General features: G+C 48.1%; 1 protein-coding gene across 5 annotated transcripts in view; it reads left to right on the top strand.

The window, feature by feature from the left end:
* The window catches only part of LOC139760795 (uncharacterized), a 229,208-nt gene continuing 204,948 nt past the window's right edge, over positions 1 to 24,260 (top strand). For 3 of the 5 annotated variants that reach the window (XM_071684403.1, XM_071684404.1, XM_071684400.1), the window contains exon 1: positions 1 to 187. The gene's annotated coding sequence lies outside the window, so the exon portion shown is untranslated. The remainder of the gene's footprint in view (positions 188 to 24,260) is intronic. The other 2 variants (XM_071684401.1, XM_071684402.1) reach the window with 2 other exon arrangements.

The following is a 24,260-nucleotide window of genomic DNA, read 5'->3' as shown; positions in this document are numbered from 1 at the left end:
GTGAGAGGGGATGTATGAGCGCGCGCTCCTGGACGCATAGAGCTGCGGTGCCTTCTCGCTCTGTCGGCTCGCGACATGTACCCGATTTATTGATTTTATTTTTTGCAACTGGGGGGGACAGGAAAGTGATAAGCCCTGAGAAAGGTAGAGTGCAGGTTGCGAGGGGAGGCTGGGCAGCCAGGTGGTGGTGAGTTGCTCTTGTGTCAGTACTGGGGATAAAGTTGACCTACCCGAAGGCTAGGCTGCCTGCAAGGTTGCACGTGGAGCCGATACCACGTCACACCCTCCACTGCTCACCTGTGGTGGCTAACACCAGTGTAATGTGTGACGAGAGAGAAGGAAAAGCAACAAGATTAACGTGTGGTTAGTGTGAAAGCCAAAACTAGAGAGGAAACAATTCAGTGAGAAGTCCTTATAATAGAGTGCATAGGAATTGTACGAGAATTCTGTGTGAAACTTATATTTTCCTCCGATCTGTGGCATGTACAGGAAACGTGTAATATTACCCAGTGTGTCATAATTATGGACGTGAGAATGTATGACAAAGATCTGTCGCTTATTTCATGGACAATAATGGAGACACCGTGTCAAGATGATAAGGTAAGTTCACTTTATGATAGAACAGGGACACAAAAGAGAAACACACATTGTGTATATTATATATATATATATATATATATATATATATATATATATATATATATATATATATATATATATATATATATATATATATATATATGAGAAAGAAGAGGGAGAGAGGAAGAGAGAAAGAGAGTGAGTGAGTGAGAGAGAGAGAGAGAGAGAGAGAGAGAGAGAGAGAGAGAGAGAGAGAGAGAGAGAGAGCGGGCTAGAGTGAGTCAGAAGGCAGCATCATCTGCACCATCATCACCAGACCAGCGCCAGACTTCTCATGCACCCGGCCGTCCCCATGTACACACGCACGCACACACTAGTTACATACACAGACATACGCACACACACACTCACACTGTATATATGCAGGCACTCAGGCGCTAACACATTACGTACACACGAACCACGCACATAGCGTGCACACCGGCCCGCGCACAAATGCACACACCAGCCCACGCACACAGATGTATACATCGGCCCACGCACACACACATTATGTACACACTGGCCCACTTAAACACACATTACGTACACATCAGCCAATACATATACATGTACACATTGGCCCATGCACAGACATGACATACACACAGTACGTACACACCATCAGTATATACACACTACGTACATATGACCCACGCACACATATCGTGGACACCGGCCCACGCACTCACAACGCGTACACAAGTCAATACATACACATAATACGTACACACTGGCTCACACACCCACATTACGTACACACCAGTCAGCACATACGCCCACATTCGTACACACCAGCCCACAGGCACACACACACTATTACACGTAAGGCCACGCACGCGCACACGTAATACGTATACATGAACCTATGCCCACACAATACGTACACAGGCCCACGCACATATACACGTACACACGGGAAAACACGCACACACGGGAAAACGCACACGCATTATGTACACACCAGCCCGCGTACACACACACACACACACACACACACACACACACACACACACACACACACAGTGAAATAAGGCCGCAATACGAATATTATGCCGCAAGAAATAAGGTGCAGGAATCTATGAGTGAGAGGGACTTGGGAGCGGACATCGTCCCTAACCTGTCGCCATAGTCCCACATTAGCAGAAGAGTTAGGGAGGCCAACTGTCTGGGCTGGGAAATGTTAAAACTGCGTTCAAGTATAAGTTAATATTCAGCACATTGTTCACATCCTACGTTAAGCCAAGTCTGAATTATGCTCCTCACATCTGGGCACCGCACTTAAAACCACATAGAAATGATGGAGAAGGTGCAAAGGAAGGGGAACAAAGATGGTGCCACACGTAAGAGAAGTTGAGTTCCATAGCGAGAGGTTTAACGGTCCAAACTTACTTATCCTTGAAGAAAGAAGAGTATCAGAGTATGAAAGATGCCTGGATACAGCAGCCAGATGCCTGATACAGCAGCCAGATGTCTGATACAGCAGCCAGATGTCTGATACAGCAGCCAGATGCCGGATACAGCAACCAGATGTCTGATACAGTAGCCAGATGTCTGATACACCAGCCAGATGCCTGATACAGCAACCAGATGCCTGATACAGCAACCTGATGCCTGATACACCAGCCAGATGCCTGATACAGCAACCAGATGTCTGATACAGCAACCAGATGCCTGATACAGCAACCAGATGCCTCACAAACTAAGTAAAGAAAATGTTTGAAAAGACGTAATGAAATCCTTTAATCGCATGACAGTACTGGCTGGATGGGAGAAGCGAGGAGATGAAAGTATTACTGAAAATAGCACACAAAAGTTGATGAAGGTTGTAGCGCCCCTACAGTTCAGAACTCCCTTCCCATACAGTACAAATAGGTAACTACAAACACATAGTTATTACATACACACCAGCCCTCGCGCACATACAAGACACATGGGCACACACACACACACACACACACACACACACACACACACACACACACACATACACACACACACATATACACACACACAGGCCTCTATTCTCAAACATACATCAAGGACACATTGGTCCATGTACACTCACATTACACACACATCGGCACACATCACACACACACGGGCCCAACACGCATTACTTAATACACTGGTCTCCCTCCCCTCCAAACACATTATGTAGCCAAGAAAAAACACACTAAACCGTCATTCAGTCATTCATAACACACAGCATCCCCAACCCGTCGCCAGAGTCGCACGTCAAGAGAACAATTTGGGGCACGAACCGTCTGCTGGCAAATATCACAATCACAATACAATGACAGTAAAGTTTCACATCGCATATTCGGCCAAGACTAGAATATCCCTCTCAAGTTGGGTCACCCCAACACAGAACTAACAGAGACGGTTCAGAAGAGTTCAACAACCATGACATCAGAATTAAGACGACAGCTGAGTTACCATGGCAGGTTATTCATGGACGACGGGCGAGTAAAAGATGACGATGGTAAACCATCTACTGTACAAATAGACAATAACAAACAGGGGTGATGACACGCAACGTACCTGAGACAGACGAAGAACAGGTGATGAAGACAACACAGGATTAAGGCTGTCGAGAAGCGCAGGAAGGCAACAGGAACAAAATCTGGGGCTGATGATCAGAAATAGGACAACGACTGAACACAGATCTGAGGACAATGAAGCAGAGGGAGTCGTTCAGTACGTGGTGGTACGTGGAAAAGCGCCGGAGCTCCAGAATCAAGTTAGGGGGAAATAAACCTGATATTGGTGGAGACAAACCTGATAAGAGATAAGACCTGACTTGATCTGCCCGGAGGCGTACACGATCGTGGGAAAGGGAGGAAAGAAAAGGGGGGAAAGGGAATGACCCTGTTAATAATACCGGGCCATGGTCGAAACAGTAGGTGATGGGAGGAACAGCTGGAGGAAAGCACTGCATATCAGTGTTGATCGTTTACGTCCCGGCCAAGAACTGCAATGAAGCAGGACAACTCTGCACCGAGGTGAGGGAGGGGAACCGTCCGCGGTGGGAGGCAGCGAGACGCCCGACGCTGCTCACCTGCGATAACATCCACTAACTCAGGATTCCAACTGCGATAAACAAGGAGACTGCGAGACTTCAAGTCCTCGTGGGGAGAGAGAGAGAGAGAGAGAGAGAGAGAGAGAGAGAGAGAGAGAGAGAGAGAGAGAGAGAGAGAGAGAGAGAGAGAGAGAGAGAGACAAAAGTTCTTACCAGTGTTTACATGGAAGGTTCCTGTTACGGCATGTCACAGCAGGATCACAGACCGGGCTGGTGTACGTATACCTCCATTACTGGATACTATTATCTTTACACACACTAACGTACATACTCAAAGTATCAGACGATGCACCGCGAGGCGTATGTTATCATGAAATGCATGCGTTTGATCGTGTCTTAACGAGGCTACATACAGAGCTGAGATAAAGCCAGACTCGGGAGTAGAGATAAATTCGTGGAGGCAACACAGAGCCAAACAATAAATCAGTTTGAAAAAGGAGATTCAGAGGCACAACAGTTATGGTTGGCTGTGTTAAGTCTGAAGGTAAAAAGTTGGAACACAGACACTTTCAGCTGCGTACAGAGAGGAAAGGTTGGAGGAGGATGACGAATGGCTCAATAAAAGCTGTAAAGAAATAATTTTTACAGCAACAGAACAGTGAAGGAAGAGCCTGAGGTAAGCGATGATGCGGGTGACTGTTGTCGAGTGTTCAGAAAGATTAAAAGCTGTGTGACGCTAGAGAAGATGACCAGATGGCTCCCCAGGGCTACACAACTCCCCGCCAGTTCTGTACTATGTACTCACACACGCTGGCCTTGAAGGCAGTCCTGTGGTTATCAAAAGCCTTACAGATTTCGTCTCGTTAACTACAGCTTATAAAATGATAATAAATGTATCATTAGTGATATGAAGCATTTTTCATGAAAGCCATAATTTCCTTTCCTTCATCAGGTACCCCAGTAAATGTATAAAATGATAGTCATACACATACTTCAGTGAAGGGAGCGGAGACAGAAACACAGAACATGCGACGTACATACATGTTTACGACATGCACATTCATACATGTAGACACATGCATATACGAATGTAAACACGGAAAATACCTCCCTCCCCTCCCCTCTATGTATGCTCCTGCCAGTGAGCCCCCCCCCCCCCTCTCTCTCTCTCTCTCTCTCTCTCTCTCTCTCTCTCTCTCTCTCTCTCTCTCTCTCTCTCTCTCTCTCTCTCTCTCCCTTCCCTTAATTCTCCCTTAATGTCTCACTTCTGCCAACCCTTAGCTTCCTCTTCACCGGCTCCTTAGCGTCTCGCTTCCTAAATTCCTTTGTCACACTAACTTGCCGTACATTCCTCCGGCCCTCTGATGGCTCGCTACTGAACTACATCTCTCTCCTCCTTTCCCCTCAGTCTCTCACTCCCTCCTCCACTGTGACTCACTCCTCTGCCTTAGTCTCTAACCCTTCCTTCCTCACTCTTTCACTCTCTTTTCTCTCACTATTCCTTCTTTTGTCTTTCATTATCCTCTCTTTTCCTGTGTCTCACTATCTCCTCCTTTGTCTCTTATCTCCAACTTTCCCTTCCATTATCACTGTCTCCTTCATTTTGTCTCTCACTGCCTCTGCCCTTAGTCTCTCTCCCAATCCTACTCTTTGTCTCTCCAAACCCCTCCCCTTCCTCCCTCTCCCGTCCTCATCAGACATTATATCTGCCCCCCCCCTCTCTCTCCCTCCCTCCCCACCCCTACCGCAGCCCCCTACTCCTCCCCATCGCTCCCCCTACCCACATGGGGAGGCCCTCCCCCCACTCACCCCCTACCCTCCGGCTTCCAGTATGTCAGTTTTGCAAGATGGTTCTCCCAGACATCTGAGGCTGGCGTGGCAATACAGGAGGGGGGGGGGGGGGCACGAGAGAGAGAGAGAGAGAGAGAGAGAGAGAGAGAGAGAGAGAGAGAGAGAGAGAGAGAGAGAGAGAGAGAGAGAGAGAGATTAACAGTTCTTGTTTAAGAAATATTTTCAAGCCAGTATACTGCATCACATGTCAGTCATCATACAACCCCAAGAGCTCTATCATGGGGATTCTGCATTCTAGTTTGCGCTACAGTCAGTAGCAGGGGGATGATGGCTCCTTTGGAGTGAGAATTGTTTTAACGTAACAGTGCTAATTTTTGACCACGGGCCATAATACCACCTTGCCAGAGGTGGATTCTTCCCCGCCAATCGGCAACAACGGATCCTCAATCTCCACGTCTACTTCAGCTCTCCCTTCAAGGATGACCTCATGAGAGGGAGTCGCCGCTGACCCTGGTCACAGCTTATGAGCATCCTGCGTCAAGGATGACCACACGAGAGGAGGTCGCCCTTGACCAGGGCCTCGACGAGGTACCTTGGGTCCTTCGTCAAGGATGACCTCACCACAGGTGCTGGCCCCTCGCAGCTGTATGTCGACATACCCACCACACAAGTGGTGAATGCAAGACCATCACACACGCCGGGCTGGGGAGAGTGTGGGATGCGGGTGGTTGCTTGATACTGCCAGACACCAGCAGAAAGATGACTTCCTCCGACACGTCTGATCATACAAACTTACGTGACTTTACCACCAAATATTTCGTCAAGATTAATTCCTGTAGAGCATGAATGCCTAACAGGAGTCGCCCCACAGCCTGCATCGTCACGTCAGTACCTGGTTAGGATCTACATCGTCAAGTTATTATTTCGTAGACGCGGAATACGCAGCCACCATGGCAAGTGGTCCCACCGACCACCTCATCATGCACTTCCTGTCCGGTGTCCATTACGGTACACTTCGGGTGATCTGGGTGGCTCGGGCCTCGTGAAGGAAGTGATCTGAGTGGCTGTGGCTTCTAGGAAAGTGATCTGAGCGGCTGGGGCTTCTAGGGAAGTGCTCTGAGTGGCTGGTAGCTTACAGTATATGAAGAAAAGTCGAAGATCAGGCCACACTGACCTGCTGGGAGTCAGAACACTCACCTAATGGTGCTATCACTATGTTATCACCCACTGAGTGTGTGGATCAGGTGCTTGCTTTGTGGACTGTGAGAAACACTTCGAGAAAGTGATTTAAATGTTAAATTGATGGATCTGGAGAGAAAGAAGCTACGGATATATGAAGCCGATAGGAAATTGTTATAAGAGTTAATGCTGGAAGTGTAAGGCAGGTGTGCGAGTAGGAAGGGAGGAGGATGAGTGGCATAATTTAGGTGCCTGGGAGTGAACGAGGTTGGAGAGGGACCCATGAATGGTGAAGTAAATAAGGTACAGGTTGGACGAGGGGGCTGAGGTTCTGGGTGCGTCGACATGCGTGTGGAAAAGGAGGTCAGAGTCTATTAGGGCAAATATGGGTATGTCTGAGAGCTCAGAAGTTCCGACAGTCGTAAAGATGGAAGTCTTGGGTTCTGGATGTGAATGAAGAGTTTGGATGTACTGAAAATGAAACGCTTGGGCAGTCTGTGGCACGAGGCGGAATGATCATGTGTGAAATGGCTTTTGGTAGTGTGTTTGTGTGATCTGAATGAAGGTTGACCAAGGTGTGCTGCAGTGGTTCAGACGTGTTTTGACGTATGTGTCTCCACGTAAGCAAGAGCTGGTTGAAACCCACTTGTATGATGCTGTGTGTCAGCGGTCAAAACTTCACAACCGAAGGAAGTTAAGGAACAAACGTTCTTTTCCCAAAGATAACGAACCACTTTCAAAAACATGACTCCATCTTACATCTGGTAACATTCTTCGACGTAACCCTCTGTATTATCTTCCCAACTCTCTCCATTACACTGCTCACTACTGCAAGATTTCCATCATCGAACTGAGATGATCAAGTATTATACCAACCACATTATGTAATTACAGTTGAGAGTAACGTATGCTAAGAGAAACTATCAAGAAGTAGATGATGTAAAATGGAACACAAATATGCACCTTCAAGTACCTCAACTGTCGTGTTATCGAACTAAAAATCCTTTTCATTTTGACCTCACTGTATTTCGTGACACCATCCTTCCCTCATCACTAGTCTCGACCGAGGCTGTGGTCACTCCTCTCAGCCGCCGTCCCGACCATCACCACAAGCAATCCCGTCTCCCACAAGAGTTGGTCTAACTCATCACAGAAATAACTTATCTGTAGTGGATCATCTTCCCGAAGCCGAGGGCCATTTTCCAGACGCCATCCTTCCCCAGCCACCCTTCAGGCTGGAGTTCAAAGAATCTGTCATCTTTCATACTGAAGCCTGAAAGGCAAGAGCAACAATTTCATCATTTTTCACCCTGCCTTCCACATCTCCTGATGCACTTACACTAACCCTTCTAAATTTAACGATATAAGCTAACATTGCTAACCTTATGATGTGTTCCCGCTGCACTATATGTGGATACAGGACTTGCGCACATTTCTCAGCAACATGCGCAGCCAATGTACGAAGCTCAACATTCACAACATTCTCTTACGATACGAAACTATACATCCTACATACTGTACAGAGTAAACAGGAGTGACGATGTCTATCTGCAAGTAAAACCGATGTATGTAAGTATTTAAAGTATTGTCTGACAGATGAAGTTCTTCCCATCTCCTTAGCAACACCGGCGTCCCTCAGGGCTCTGAGTTATCTCCTACATTCATTTTCCGCCTTTACATCAACGATCACCATTCTTCAACACATGACCAGATGTTTTCATTTCAATGATGACTCAACACGTCATTCCTCCACTTCCTTCAAATCCGCTTCCTCATCCCCCCCCCCCCACTCTCTCTCTCTCTCTCTCTCTCTCTCTCTCTCTCTCTCTCTCTCTCTCTCTCTCTCTCTCTCTCTCTCTCTCATCGACTCAATTCCAGGTTATGAAGATAAGTAATACTCCGGTTAAGGTGAGGCGCCACTGCTGCTGTCAGGTGCCCCAGAAGCAACATAGCCACACACCCGACGGCCCACATGTGTCACGCCCGCTGGCCATACATCTCTCGCCCGAGGTCCAATTTCAATATCTTGTCGTGATGGGTTGAAATATCCTCTACATCTATCTTTCCACGGATTTAAAGTGAAGTATATATATATATATATATATATATATATATATATATATATATATATATATATATATATATATATATATATATATATATATATATATATATATATATATGATGAGGACATTGAAGGGAAAAACGAGTAAAATAAGAGGAAAAAAAAGAGGGTGTTGGAGGCGCCATGAGATGTGGGAGGGCAGCCAGTTTATCATACTGCAGTAAGGGGTGCGTCTTGGCATCCCAGCCCCAGGGTTCGATCCCCGCGTCTGATGCAACTGAGTCACTCTTGTGCCGTATGGTGCTCTAACAGCTGGTCGTCACTGTCTATATACCAGGATCACAGCTGGTCAGTGTCACGTCTGTCTACCAAATAACAGCTGGTCACTCTCGTACTTTTCTACCACACTCTTAGCTGGTCACTATCATGTCTGTTTACCAGGATCATAGTTGGTCACTCATATCTGTCTATCAGGGTAATAGTTGGCCACTCATATCTATCAACTTGGGCCACAGTCGTTCACTCTCGTATCTACATACCAAGGTCACAGCAGGTGAACATATATATATATATATATATATATATATATATATATATATATATATATATATATATATATATATATATATATATATGCTCACTGTCATGTCATGTAACCACAGGCAATTCTCCCTTCCTTAAGTGATATTTTGGAAGTGAAGGTTAATTCAACCTTAACACTGACAGTAATCTATACCAGTAAATACTTACACAAAGGAAAGTCTAATTAGTACCAAACTCGACAAACCTTCGTTAATTAAACAGAAGAAATCCTTTCATCATCACTCATGAGGAAAAGGTAATTCCACAGTTTTAGGAAAGACCTCACTGTATCTTCCCCAGCCCGCCATGGATTACATTAAAGTGACGCAGTAACTACCTCCTATACCAATTACTTTTCTTCAATATAGTTTGGGGGAAATGAGACATTCGTGTGTGTGTGGAGGCAAGCCTCACCTGTCCCGACCACTGATTAATTCAGGATAAGCCTTGCGGATCAATACTGGTATACATAAGCTTTTCTAGTCTCGCAGTTAATCAAATAATTCATTGACGTGTACCTACGGCTGTGTGATCAAGGGAAGATCAAGTGTATTAGGTCCAAGATCATCCCGTGGGACAACCCCCCCCCCCCCACTCCATCCCCCACAGCCCTGGCGGCCTTCTTCCCACACTTGGATTACCAAGAACGGCAGGAGCCGGAGGGCGTTTGATGAATTTGTTTGTTGTCTGCTCCAGTGATCGGCTCTCTAATGCCCTCATTGTGTGTGTGTGTGTGTGTGTGTGTGTGTGTGTGTGTGTGTGTGTGTGTGTGTGTGTACTCCTACCGTCGGTGTACACTCTACCGTGAGACCAACACATCACAGAAAAAAAAATGATCTTAAACTCTTCCTTTCCGTTAGTACCAAAAGGCAATTTAGAGACAAGTTCATCACAAAGTTCGGGTTCTTGAGACTTCTGAAACATCCAGTCTCTCTCTCTCTCTCTCTCTCTCTCTCTCTCTCTCTCTCTCTCTCTCTCTCTCTCTCTCTCTCTCTCTCTCTCCCTGGCAAGCACTAGGTGGAAGGGAGCCACCGACCAGGGAGGTTCGACCGGTACTACCCGCCTGGGTATCGGGAGGAGGACTGAAGGCTAAGCAGTGAGCCACCACTCACACTGCTTTCACGTTTCACTCCTTTGGCCCAGGTATCAGTCTACTCTTTGTGGCTCACCCACCCGCTGGGCCGCTGGCATTCACTCCACACACACATACCTTCCCTCCAGCTCACGCATAACACTCGACAACACGTAACTCACACGAATCGTCGTTCTTCGTAACCCTCGACCTGCGGTGAACGCTACGTGCTACCCGTGTCTTGCCACAATCTCTTCATCAGTAATCTTAAACAAGTTAGTGACTCTCTCTCTCTCTCTCTCTCTCTCTCTCTCTCTCTCTCTCTCTCTCTCTCTCTCTCTCTCTCTCTCTCTCTCAGTATAATTAGTTATCCATAATTCTTATGCACGGTCATTCCTTATGTAATTAGATGGTTCCTTCACATGACAGGATGACCCAGTGCGACGTGTCTGGTTGCTGGGGCAAGTTTCTCGACCGGAGCACCAACCACACACACACACACACACACACACCTTAACCTGACCCAAGACCTTCCACACACACACACACACACAACACACACACACACACACACACACACACACACACACCTTAACCTGACCCAAGACCTTCCGATGATGTCTGATCGTCTGTTCATACCCAGAATCTTTTCCTCTCCCGACGCAGACTAACACGACACATGAATGATTCATGATGAATGAAGGCCACTCACCCACGGAATAACTTGCCATTTTCTATGACCCTGTGCATAATACAGAGAGGAATTTCATACATAGTTTGCACGTAGCCCTACATACGGAGGCAGTGCACACCAGTCTCCCTGACGTGAGGTTCACCTGCTGGATCTGTTTGATCTCTTAGAGTCACCTCCCTCACCCACCCCACGTTGGTCAACACTCTCCCAAGAACCCCCCCCCCCAAACACCAACACCCCCTCCACAAATCCTTCGTCCCCCCCCCCCCCCTTCACCTCACCTCGCCCCATCCCACGTTGGTCAACAGTCGTGTACTACATCCATACCCGTCCAGAACCTGAACCCTTCACTCGCCCTCCATCACTAGCTCTCCACCGCCTCATCTCCATCACTGGAGCTCCAACATCTGAGGTCTGGGGGGGGGGGGCCAAGCCGTCACACTTCAGGACTTGTCTGTGTTATTGACGGCGGGATCCCGGCGGCCTCCACCAGCGTGGGGGAGGCGGGCCTCACACACCAGACCCGGGTCATGTGGCGTAATGGTCAGGTTAGAGGCAGGCGGGAAGGGCTGAGGGTCTTGAGTTAACATGGCGGGTATCTTCCCTCCATCCCACTGGTCGGGGCACTTCCTTCCCTCCCTCCCACTGGTCAGGGGCACTCCACTCACTCCCTCTCTCCCACTGGCCATACCCACCGTCATCAACACCTTCAAAACACATCGAGACAATCACTCAGTGAGGCCAGTCCACGCGGGGTCACAACGCCTCCTCACAGAGCGAGGTCATCACTCTCGTCTTCGTTCCTGCCGTTAACGCGGGCTACCTCCTCTTGTAGTCGTCCCTGTCTGTCACGTGCACGTGTCAGCACACCGTCTGTGCCACGTGGTGTCCCGTCTGGGGGGATCTTCCCGCTACGCGTGTGCCGGGAGGAGAGGTAGGTGGGGGAGGAGCCCTCTGCTCGACGCTCACGTCTCCAGCCATACAATTATGATCCAAGATGCCAGTGCAGTCCTGTCCTCCAGCAGGTAACCTCTCGTCAGACACCATCACGTCCTACGTTAACTGGCTCCCCAACGCGCCGCATACCCCCCCGGCCCGCACGTCTCCACACGCTACAAAAGTAAGGCAGTTAACGTCTGTAAAGGGAGGGGGAAATTGGGTAGTTATATAATTAGTGTGGGAATGTGGGGAGAAATGTGGGCGAGCGAATCAAAAGATCCTGTTACCCTCTCCCTCTCTCTCCCTCCCTCTCCCTCCCACCCCACACTCCCCAGTCGTGTTCGTCCCTCCTCCTACAACCTCTGCCGCTCTTGTGTTTTTCATGACGAGGTCGGAAGAAAACAACACCAGAGAGAGAGAGAGAGAGAGAGAGAGAGAGAGAGAGAGAGAGAGAGAGAGAGAGAGAGAGAGAGAGAGAGAGAGAGAGAGAGTGAAATGAGTTGGAAGAGCCACTTTGGGGAGAAATTACCATCTTCGTATGCGTCTCCCCGACCGAGAGACCCCCCCCCCTCCTCCTCCTCCCCGGGAAGGAGGGGTGTTGGGGAGAGGGGAGGGTAAGACGGATCTGGATCTACCCATTCACCGCCTGAAGGAGTTTTGGTCGAGGTGGAATTACTTATGTAGATGACGTGGTGCCGGGGGAGGGGAGGCCTACCGGGCTATTCACTCATAATTACCAACGTGAACACCGGGAGAGGAAGCCTCAGGCACACACACTCCCCTCCGTCCACGCTCAAGGGGAAAAAAATCTACTAATATATACGAATCTGGGGCTGCGACCTCCTGTACGACGGGCTCCATGTTGCTGATGAGGCCGGCTATGTACTGCTGGAGGTGTGTGTGTGTGTGTGTGAGAGAGAGAGAGAGAGAGAGAGAGAGAGAGAGAGAGAGAGAGAGAGACCCACAAAACACCATCAGCAGGTTGACAAAGCCTCACATCGAACACCACAATTGTGTCATATATTTTACCGCAGGTGTTTTCCACAGGACGGCACAAATCACACTATTCTCGTGGTATCATAAAAAGACTACGTTAAATGAGAATTTTTTTTTCTTTTCCCCGCCTCCGTAGCAAACAATGACCCAACTACCACACAACTTGAAAAGGAACTCAATGAATTCGTATACGAGACAAACCCGGGCTATCTCGAACCCCCTGCCGAATCACACGCAACATTACCGTATTTTCCACGTTCGGTGGAAACTTAAGGGCAATTGTTTATAAGGGGAGGACGAAGAGGCTACAACAGGGCTCAAAACCCACCAGCCTTATGTAAGGATTATCGACTGGACGGTCCGGACACGTAAGGCATCTCCTGTAGAACGATGAGGGGTGAGGTTTCGAAGCCTCGTTTAGGTACGTGGTTTGAGTGGCTAGTCAGGCGACCAGTGGTGATGGTAGAGGAAAGCTGAGAGCTAACCAGGCTTGTTTACCTCATCCCACTGGCACTGAGGAGGTGCTGCCACGGTGGCACTGAGGAGATGCTGCCACGGTGGCACTGAGGAGATGCTGCCACGGTGGCACTGAGGAGGTGCAGCCACGGTGGCACTGAGGAGATGCTGCCACGGTGGCACTGAGGAGGTGCTGCCACGGTGGCACTGAGGAGGTGCTGCCACGGTGGCACTGAGGAGGTGCTGCCACGGTGGCACTGAGGAGGTGCTGCCACGGTGGCACTGAGGAGGTGCTGCCACGGTGGAAAAATGTTACGAATGATAACATATATAACAAGGAAGGAGTTTGGACGGGCGGAACGCAAGCTTAACAACAGCGAAAGTTGAAGCGCTCCTCAAGCCAGCCGTGCACCACACAAGAACGAACAATTGGCACTGATTTTCCGGTTCAGTGATAAAGAGAAATGAAATACAGGAAAGCAACGACAACGAATAAGCCATCACGAAGAGCGGGGGAGGAAAATGCTGAAGATAAAGTCCGAAGCAACTGTGAGATACAGTGGAACATGGGAGCAGTTTACACCACAAAGCTTTTGAACTTTAACCTTTAAATCCGAAACACCTGCAGTTCAGACATTTACATCTGTATCTTTCCAATTTACAACATTTACATGTGCGACCTTCAGCATTCCTAACTCTCACGTTGGCAAAGTTCACATCGCGTTACTGTGTATTCCAACAACCTTACATGACAACCTTCTACATCAGAACTACATTGCTGAACACCTGAAGCGTTACAACACTACAACCTATCTTATTTATTCTACATCTTTCATTCTAAGTCATTCATTATCCTACATTACAACCAACTTACTCTGAATCTTTCATCTACAGATTTTCATAATTCATTCTTTACGTTACGTACATCAAATCTATACTGAACTACAACGTCAGTAGATGGCTGATGCACAGTCGTCATGTAAACCTCGACAGCGTTACACAGTCCCTTGTTGGGCCTCAGGAGGGAGGTGCCAGTGTGGCACAGTAGAGAAGGGGGAGAAAGCGTGGAGACAAGTGTCTGATGATGTGGCGAAGTTCCGGAGATGTTGGCCACGTTCACTGATGCCGGACAGGTTGGCTACAGATGTGGAGGACATTTTACTTTCCTTTTTACCACCACTGTCCTACGTCAGCCTCCGGTTTACGAATTGTCAAGGGTCGATCGTCGGAGGCTTAATCATGCTCAAGCGTCGTACCGTCGTGCTCAAGGGTCGTACCGTCGTGCTCAAGGGTCGTACTCGTCGTGCTCAATAGATTTAAGTACGTGGGTGAAGTTAATGTAGCGGCAAATATGAGGAAATGTGTGGAGATGGAAGAGATCCGGCAGCCTACCAGCGAGGACTGTGGTGGACCGTCCTCGCACACAGCTGTGGCCAACCACAGGAAGAAGGAATGGGTAGTGGGCGACACTGAAAACTGGAGCATACGAAACGAACTGGAAATCCGGGTCACTGGAAACGCAGAGACAGATAGATAGATAGATAAGAGAGAGAGAGAGAGAGAGAGAGAGAGAGAGAGAGAGAGAGAGAGAGAGAGAGAGAGAGAGAGAGAGAGAGAGAGAGAATAACTATGTACCAACATATGAGTAAATAAGACACTTAAGTTTTAATCTTGCAGTCAGTCTGTGAATTTTTTTGGTTTGTTTTGTACTTTTTGATTAGAATTTTCGCTGTTTGTTTAATGAGATATAAGCAGCTGTTGGTGACGCTGCTCCTGTGTGAGTCGGTGTGGCTCACAATATTCTCAACCATGACCATACATGACTGCACAACACATGTAAACACCATGCGATCTTACATATGATTTAACGAGCATCACCATCGTCCTCCAACACCACCACTACCACCACCATCGTCCTCCAACACCACCACCACCACTACCATCGTCCTCCAACACCACCACTACCACCACCATCGTCCTCCAACACCACCACCACCACTACCATCGTCCTCCAACACCACCACCACCACCATCGTTCCAACACCACCACCACCCTCCTCCTAATGCCTCCAACGCCAGTCACTGATGGTCTCCACCTCTTCATGTCAAACTAACCCGTAAAATCCGCTTCACCAAATCCTGATTCATGACTTACATGACGCTCAGCACGGCGGTGCGACCCTTTACACGACGGTACGACCGATGAGCACAACGGTACGACCCTTTATACAACGGTATGACCCTTTACACGACGGTACGACCGATGAGCACAACGATACGACCCTTTACACGACGGTACGACCGATGAGCACAACGGTACGACCCTTTATACAACGGTATGACCCTTTACACGACGGTACGACCCCTAAGCACAACAGGTATGACGGCCCTGTCCTCCTTTGGAGTCAAGGGCGGGTCGTGAGGGGCGGCGGGGTCATGCTCAAGGGTCGTGGTTAAGGTTTACGACACAAAGGTATAAATTGTTGTGTGTCATCGTCACCTGACCTGCCTCACTGCACACGTCATGATCCCTCGCGTGCACGTGATACCTGTGGTTTCCACGGCTACCATCAGGGGGGCACACAGACAAGACGAAGATCTATACCTCAAAATCCTCCCCTCATCAAGCCTGTATAAGATCATGGCTTTCGCAACCATTTATCTTTTTTTTTTCATTCCTTCACGTCTTTAATCCTTAATGCGGTGGAAGGCGCCCGTAATCTACTTATAATTTACCTAACACCGCAACTCCGCATTGCGCACTACACTCACAATTCACCTTCAGAAAATGGGCTGTATATTCACATCGATTTTCCGCTCAAGCGAGCATCTGTGTCTGGCCTCCTCCCCGCGACACACTGTGTTCTACAACAACAAACCCAACTACAATACCTCATTCATAACTCTGTGGTCATCTTTGTTTCTGGCAGCTTGCGGTATACGGCAACCCTGCCCCACACAGATGCACGCTCACGGGAGAGAAAATATTATTATCTGTTGTTCTAACCAACATCAGTGTCCCACTGAAGGTGTTCTCCTCCCGTGTCCTCAGGTGCCTGTGTTCCACCTGCACCGCTGCACCTCAAGCTCTGAGTTAAGACAGTGAAGCAAGAGAACACGGTGGTGGTGGCGGGGCGTGGAAACCCGAGTCAAGAATTTCTAATGGCTCAGTGAACTAGAACTAGCCATGTGTGCAGTAATAATGTCGATGATTCAACCAAACCACGCCTCGTAGTACCACTAGATATATGCAAAATTCTAGTCTAATACACCAATTAAAGTCGAAAAGCTAGACTGTCTGTCAGTAACTCCCTAATTTCGTTAGTAATACGGCCTCAGCCACGGCAGCGGGGAAGTTAGCAACAGGAAAAATAAACAGTAGTGATGTAGAACGGTGAGGGGGAGTGAACGTCACGCCCTTCACCAGCGCCTGGCAGTCCTCTAGAACGTGACGAGTCGCTCTTGTGATGTGAGCTGCACCATTATCTGGGGAGCCGGCCGACCCTAACACCACCCTTGTCTAAGTCCAAGTTCATTGGCAGTTCAGCTTTACGTCGATTTAATCCGTCCATTACACGTGCCCTCACGGCCGGGCGGGTGCGTGTGTGTGTGTTACTGTACACTTCCTAGGTATTCGCGCGTCTTACACATATAATCATAAAATGTAAGTATTGATACATATATACATGAGCGAAGATCCTACACGTGTATATATACAGAAAAACTGTTCACATATACAGAAACTATACTGACAAAACGTGGCTTCCACACACACGCCCTGGATGAAAGCAAGAGCGTGTAGGTGGGCAATGTGATTATAAGTAAAAAGATGAGATGAGTCTCGACTGCCAGACCCATCTGGTGACATCAGGTATGGCACTGCCTTCCCTCTCTCCAGCGCTTTACTATCCACTTCCCTACCTATCTCTACGTAAGATACTGTTCTTATCGCTGTTGTTATTCTCTCGAGGATAACCTCTGTTATCAGTTCTGGCCGTGGACGCAACACAGGTCTGCCTTCAAGAGACCCACCTTCAGAAATCTCGCGTGTAACTGACTCCCACGAACCTCACACGCGGATGCACCACCTACCTATTCATCTCTCACAGTATTCCCCCGACTGTGCTTTCTTTATAACCCTAACTAAAACAGAGGGAGGGATAACTCAACACACCCTTCCTTGTCCATGGCCCCGACAAGTGGCGGAACCCCAGAGCACAAACAGTGGAGGACCCTGCACCAAACCCAAGGAAGAGCGTGACGTCACAAGACCCCTTCCCCACCATACCCCTATATACTACCATACATGAAGAAAAGACTCAAGCGTTCTGTTATCACAGGACTCATGAATCTAAACTCATGGAAACACTCTGTGCTCGTCCCCCTCCTGGTGAGGGGTGACTCAGGGAATGTCTGCTTCTAGAAGAGAGAAGGACTGAATAGATAACAGACGACCTGTTGGTGTATGACACAGTTAGTAATGGTATACAGAAAGGACTAAAGCAAAAGAGAAAAAAAGAAAAAAAAGACACCCATAACCCCCCCCCCTCTCTCTCTCTCTCTCTCTCTCTCTCTCTCTCTCTCTCTCTCTCTCTCTCTCTCTCTCTCTCTCTCTAACACACACACTCACACACACACACACACACACACACACACACACACACACACACATCCTATCATGGGACAGACACTAAAGCTATTCACCAGGCTTCAATAGACGTTGGAGAACCAATACAGAATTCCCACCTAATACCAGGAGAGGGCCGCCCATCTATAGGCTAGGCATATCTGATCCCATCGTGAGAGGTATCCAATTACATATTAAGAGGTCGTATGTATACTTAAAGGTGAACAGTTTCCCGTAGAAGGAATTGAATATCAATAGTGTCCCGTCCCTTATTGAGTACAAGGCTTAGGTTTAATTTCCACTCGGTTTCGTTCGAACGTGTAAAAGAAATTTATAAACTTGTAAAATGAGTCTTTTACTCTTAATTCAGCCGGTACTTCACTGGCTATCAAGTGTCACTCCTTTGGCCCAGGCTGCTGTCTCTTCTTTCTGCCTCACCCACGCGTGGGCTGATGGCTCTCAGTGCACGGTTATACAATCTCTGGCCCTCCTCACCTGCCTGACAGTGTTGTCTCTGAGGAATGTTTACCATCGGATGGGTATATAAAACAATGATTTAACAGATGACACTCCTATCACCTCCCCAGTCTCCCAGTTCACTACCATCACCTTTCTAGTCCCCCTGTTGGACTACCACCACCCCTACAGATCCCCAGTACACTTCCATTACAACACTGACCCCACCAGTAAACTCCACCACCTCCCAAGTTCACTCCCATCACCTCCCGTATTCATTCCTGCCACGTTCCCAGTTCTACCAGTACACTCACACCATTACTCCGCTCCCTCAATACACTTCCAACTACTCCCCATTCCTCCAGCACGTTCCCGCCACCCCTACCAGTCCTCCCAGTCTACTCCCATCTCCTCCCGTCCCCCCCCTCCCAGTACACATCCACGGCCCCTTACGTAAACAGCTCGAGGCTCAGCCATTCTGTGGGGACCGCTGGAGGCTTCTTGATTGAGATTGGAGAGATGCGTGAATACCACCTGCCTGAGAGAGAGAGAGAGAGAGAGAGAGAGAGAGAGAGAGAGAGAGAGAGAGAGAGAGAGAGAGAGAGAGAGGCTAGGAACTGGCACCTAAATTTCCCATCCACTATCAGCTGTGGTAGTCGCCCAGAGGAGGGGATCATAAGCGCTCTTGAAGACCCGTTGGACCAAACCATCCACGACGAAGAGTTCAAAATCCAGATAAACACATCCATAACATGTCTACAAATGTAACAAAATGTGACAAGTAAAAGGAACGACTGATCAACAATACCTCACCACTGATGATTCCCTTGATCTGTAGCACCTCGAAATATCTTGAGCAAAACGGTACGACTCTTGAGGGTCAGGTCTCAAGGTCATGCCCCTATACCCCAAGGGTCGTAGTGTCGTAGGGTCGTGCGTACAGGTCGTAGCGTTGTCCTTAAAAGAGACAGAAAAAAAGGTTATATAACCCTGACATAACGACTAATGCTTCCAATGTTGACGCTGACGCCATCCTGAACATATCTGTAGATGATTCCCAGCTCACTGGACGTACAGAATTATCATACATGATTCCCAGCTCACTGGACGTACAGAATCATCATACATGATTCCCAGCTCACTGGACGTACAGAATCCATCACCTGACAATCTCTGACACACTGATTGGAGGAAAAAACACCTGAAGTAATTCAGACAAAGAAGAGCCACTTCCCAAACATCTGCGTCACTCAGCCAGGGTCCATAAAATTAATAACACAATGAGAAAGACGAATCTGAACAGTAATTAAGATACAAATGACAATTAACAATCAAACAAAATCCTAAAATTCTTTATAGATGATGACCCTAGTATCACATAAGGTAACCTACGCCCGTGGAATGGTTACCAGCTCCGCGTTCCGCTAGCTTCGTTTCGCCAGCATTTGAGCTAGATATAGCGATTGCTACTGCTATGCAGCGTTCTCAATAATCACACTTAAACTGCTAACTTCGTCCACTGAAGCGATGATGTTACATATCTGTATGTGTGAACTTATATATATATATATATATATATATATATATATATATATATATATATATATATATATATATATATATATCTTTGGGAAGATCGTGCAGTGACTCGTGCCTCTCTAACAAGGTTGTGTGGTTTATGATCCCAGCCCAACGTTAACCACGTCAATATAACTCTCACCCACACACTCCCTCACCTCCTCTTCCATAATTCATACTCTCTCTCTCTCTCTCCCTCGCGGTCCTTCATTCGCTCGTCTCTCACACAGACACTCACCAACCCAGCCACTCCCAACAGACACATACTCTCATTCGCTCACCTTCCCCTACCACTCTCAACTCTCACTTGACACTCTCCCTTCACACTCTCGCCTGACCTTTCAGGTATCCCGACACCCTTCTTCAGCTCTCTCTCTCTCTCTCTCTCTCTCTCTCTCTCTCTCTCTCTCTCTCTCTCTCTCTCTCTCTCTAATGCTGGCGACATACCAACACCTGGCAACCCGTAGGATTACGAGAGGTCTTTGCGCTTACTTGATATACATACATAGAGAGAGAGAGAGAGAGAGAGAGAGAGAGAGAGAGAGAGAGAGAGAGAGAGAGAGAGAGAGAGAGAGAGAGAGAGAGAGAGAGAGAGAGAGAGAGAGAGAGAGAGAGAGAGAGAGAGAGAGAGAGTCCTTCCCTACCTAGACCCATATCCTTGCACCTTCCTGCTCGGTCCTTCTTTATTACTCGCGTGTCCTCCTCCTCCTCCTTCCTCACTTGGGGCCACAAGAGTGCCTCATTAGTACACGGCCGGCACTGAGGAGGAGGGCCGCCTCCTCCTCCCACAGATGAGAGACAACCACAGAGCTTTACGTCAGTCATCCTGGGGCGGGTGTGGTGACAGCCAGGGGCAGGAGGGTTGGTCTTCCTTCCTCCTGCCTGCCTCCCCCGCCAGCAGCAGCAGGAGGCAGGGCAGTGTGGCTCGCCAGGCTGGAGCATCAGTCTCTCGCCACTCGCATTCTTCGTCCGGACTGACTGGACGGACCAATGTATTCTATCAGTGCTGCCTGGTCACACGCCTTACCATCAAGATTGACTCTCTCTTTACCCCTGAATATTACAGAGGAATCTTGATGAGAAGCAGAGATAGCAGGAGGGGGTTCGTACGTGTCGTAATAGCAACATGGAAGGGTCAGAACCAGCGGGCAAGTGGAGTAACCCCGGCTATGACAGGTCCATACAGGCGGGCGAGGCACCACAGCGCTTCAGCTCCCGTGACTTCGAGTGTAGTACCTCAAGACGCGGGGTCATCTTCCCCTCCACGGGAAGAGAGATCTTCCCGGCTACATCTACCATCTACCTATCTATCACATATTCTTTGGTTTCCATTCCCATGTTGGATCGGATGTGTTGTGCCTCTCATCCGTTGCTCTCAGTTAATTCAGTCAGTATCATCAGTCAGCTACACACGTCCAGCGTCCAGTCTTCACACTGAACTTCAACAGGTGTGTCGGCCCGTCCTCCCCGCCTGCGGCCCTCACGCGGGGCCATCATCTCTTCCCCCGCCACCAATTCTAAACATCTCAACTCATTATATTACTTCTTACCTCGCAAACCACACCTCTCCTCCACATGAATCATCTGGGCTTCTGTTACAGTATTTTTCTCTACTTTTTCAACACCAGTCATTACCGTCAAGAGGGAAACACGTAGCGTACCAAGTCAGTAGGTTGTGGCTGTGGTTACGTACAAGTGTGGCGCGGACGGGAGGGAGGAAGGGGAGAGTTCTACACTCGCCCGAGACATGTTTTCCTACAGTTCCTCTACATATGACCTGACCTAACATCTCAGTAACGATGGCTTCCATGACCAGTCTTGGAGAAGAACAGTTCCTGGCTCGTCCCAAGTGCGTCTTAATCAGTCAGGCCAGCTTCACTATGGCTGGCAGGTCTAGCTGGGCTGAGCAGGCAGGTTTCCAACCCCCGTGACGACCAGCAGGAGGATTTTTCCTCTGATGCACACCTGGGTCTTGGGTACGATATTCGTAGGGTGGCCACAGGCTAGCGAGAGGAAAATGACATGTTCCAATTTATTTAAGTCATCCCTGACTGACCTTTAACAAGACTGTTACCCCTAAAATTCAGCCCGTTTTCTACGAGTCTTCTAACCTAACCTCACAGTAACGTCACGAGAATCCATGATCCACAGTCAGTGCTTCTCGTCACGTGACGATTCATTGCGAATTTGGAGCATCAGTCAACACGGCTTACGTCATCCACCTGGTACTGACCACCTGGGGTCACTGAGAGGCAGGGGCAGCCGGTAGGGTCACCTCCACTCTCTAGTGTACGGCTGGCACACCACAGCAAAACTGACGGTAAATCCTTGTGCACCGTACAGCACGTGGATATATATATATATATATATATATATATATATATATATATATATATATATATATATATATATATATATATATATATATATATATATATATATATATATATTAAGATTCATAGCAGCTTGACTGACTTCTTTGATGTTCAACATGACATCATTGTGAATACATTTTCTCTCGTGGCTCAGGACTACAACAGCTGGCAGGGAGGAGGAGGAGGAGAGGTGTTCCGTCTGTGGGTCTGTGATGACCAGCTCCTCGTGTGCTGCTGCTGCTGCTCATCAAAGGGTTGGTTCAGTGGAAAGCTCCTCCCCTCACACTCATCCCCAGGCCCCTCCCTCAGCAACCAGCGGAGACTTCCGTCCACACGAGACGCGTCTTGTGATAGGCCAGCCAGCCAACACCCGCCCCTCCACCACCTCATTCCTTTAGCCCTGATATTCACCTCCCCCCCCCCGTCCACTTAACGCAACGGTATTTGTACGATACCAGCAGCTGGGTTGGATGAGTGCTCGTGCCTCAAAGATTCAACGCTAAAGAAGCGACGACTCGTCCGTAGTACCATTATTCCTGTGAGCTGATTGGATGAGAGGGGAAGGACCTGTCATAGGTTGCTTTGTTATCATGAACCTCTAGAGCCGGTACGGCCAGGTTGTACCACGACGGTACGGCCAGGGCGGACCACGACGGTACCTACAAGCCAGCGTACCCCCGGACGACAGAGGACAAAAAGGCATATGCAACCAACTCTATAACAATTCCATTTACTCTCGCTCCCGTAACTGCCAATTGGCCTTTCACTTACAGACTAGTTCATCATGCAATAACTGACCTAACTAACCTGACGATCAAATAAGAGACACATAATAACATTCCTTCACATGTTTTAGTTTGTGGAAGGGTAGGGTACGTGGGGGGGGTGCGCTCCCCTCCCAGTGTTGCACAATATCAACAGCGAAAAGTAATTAAAAAAAATCATTATTGTGAGCAAACAGAAGCGCTAATGACCCGTGTCTGTGTTGCCGGATTTAATATCCATCAGAAGCTTAAAGAACCATTGGACAGTGTCCCTCCCATACACCAGTCTCATAATTACATTCCCACAATAATAATATTAATCGTCGTAATCAAATGCGATGTATGTATGTATGTTGTTGGATTTATCGGCTATTAACAGCCAAATGATCACTAATACCAAAACGACCCATAAATGTCAAACATGTACATGAAACGGACCAGAAAAAAAAAGTGCCACAGGGTCGTTATTCTTCATAAACACAGTGGGAAGGCCGGCCGTCGAGGAGAACTCTCAGGCACTCTCTGTCACCCCCAAGGGAGGAGAGGTAAAAGTTCTCTCAAGGTTATAGCTCAACGAGCTAAGGTGTGGTACCCGAGGGCATGAAGTATCGTACGCAAGAAGTTTGGTTACCGTACGTAAGGGGATGACATCTTACTCTAAAGCTACTTACTCAAGTCAGAGAGATAAATCATTGCTTTAGAGTATCTTATAACGTGAACAACTTCCGCTGGTCAGCCTTAAGTAATCGTTATACCTGAGGCATTCAAGTATCGTGATCAGAAATGTGAATTATTGTAGGCAGGCAGCTGAGACATCTTACTGAGGTACGACATCAACGGACCTAGATATTCTCGCCAAGTGGTCGACTTACACAAGCTGTCGTACTCAAGGAGCCAATTATTGTACTTAGCTCAAGGACTCCAGCTATTGTACCCAGTCACCTGCGCCATCGTGCTTGGTTACACAAGTTGTCGTGCTCGAAGAACTCGGTTTTCACCTTAATGGATTACATTATTGTACGTATGGAGCCAAGTTATCGTGCAAT

This window comes from Panulirus ornatus, chromosome 38, assembly GCF_036320965.1.
Source record: "Panulirus ornatus isolate Po-2019 chromosome 38, ASM3632096v1, whole genome shotgun sequence".
Lineage (NCBI taxonomy): Eukaryota > Metazoa > Arthropoda > Malacostraca > Decapoda > Palinuridae > Panulirus > Panulirus ornatus.
The sequence above is the reverse complement of the archived record's forward strand: the minus strand, read 5'-3'. Positions and strand labels throughout refer to the sequence as shown.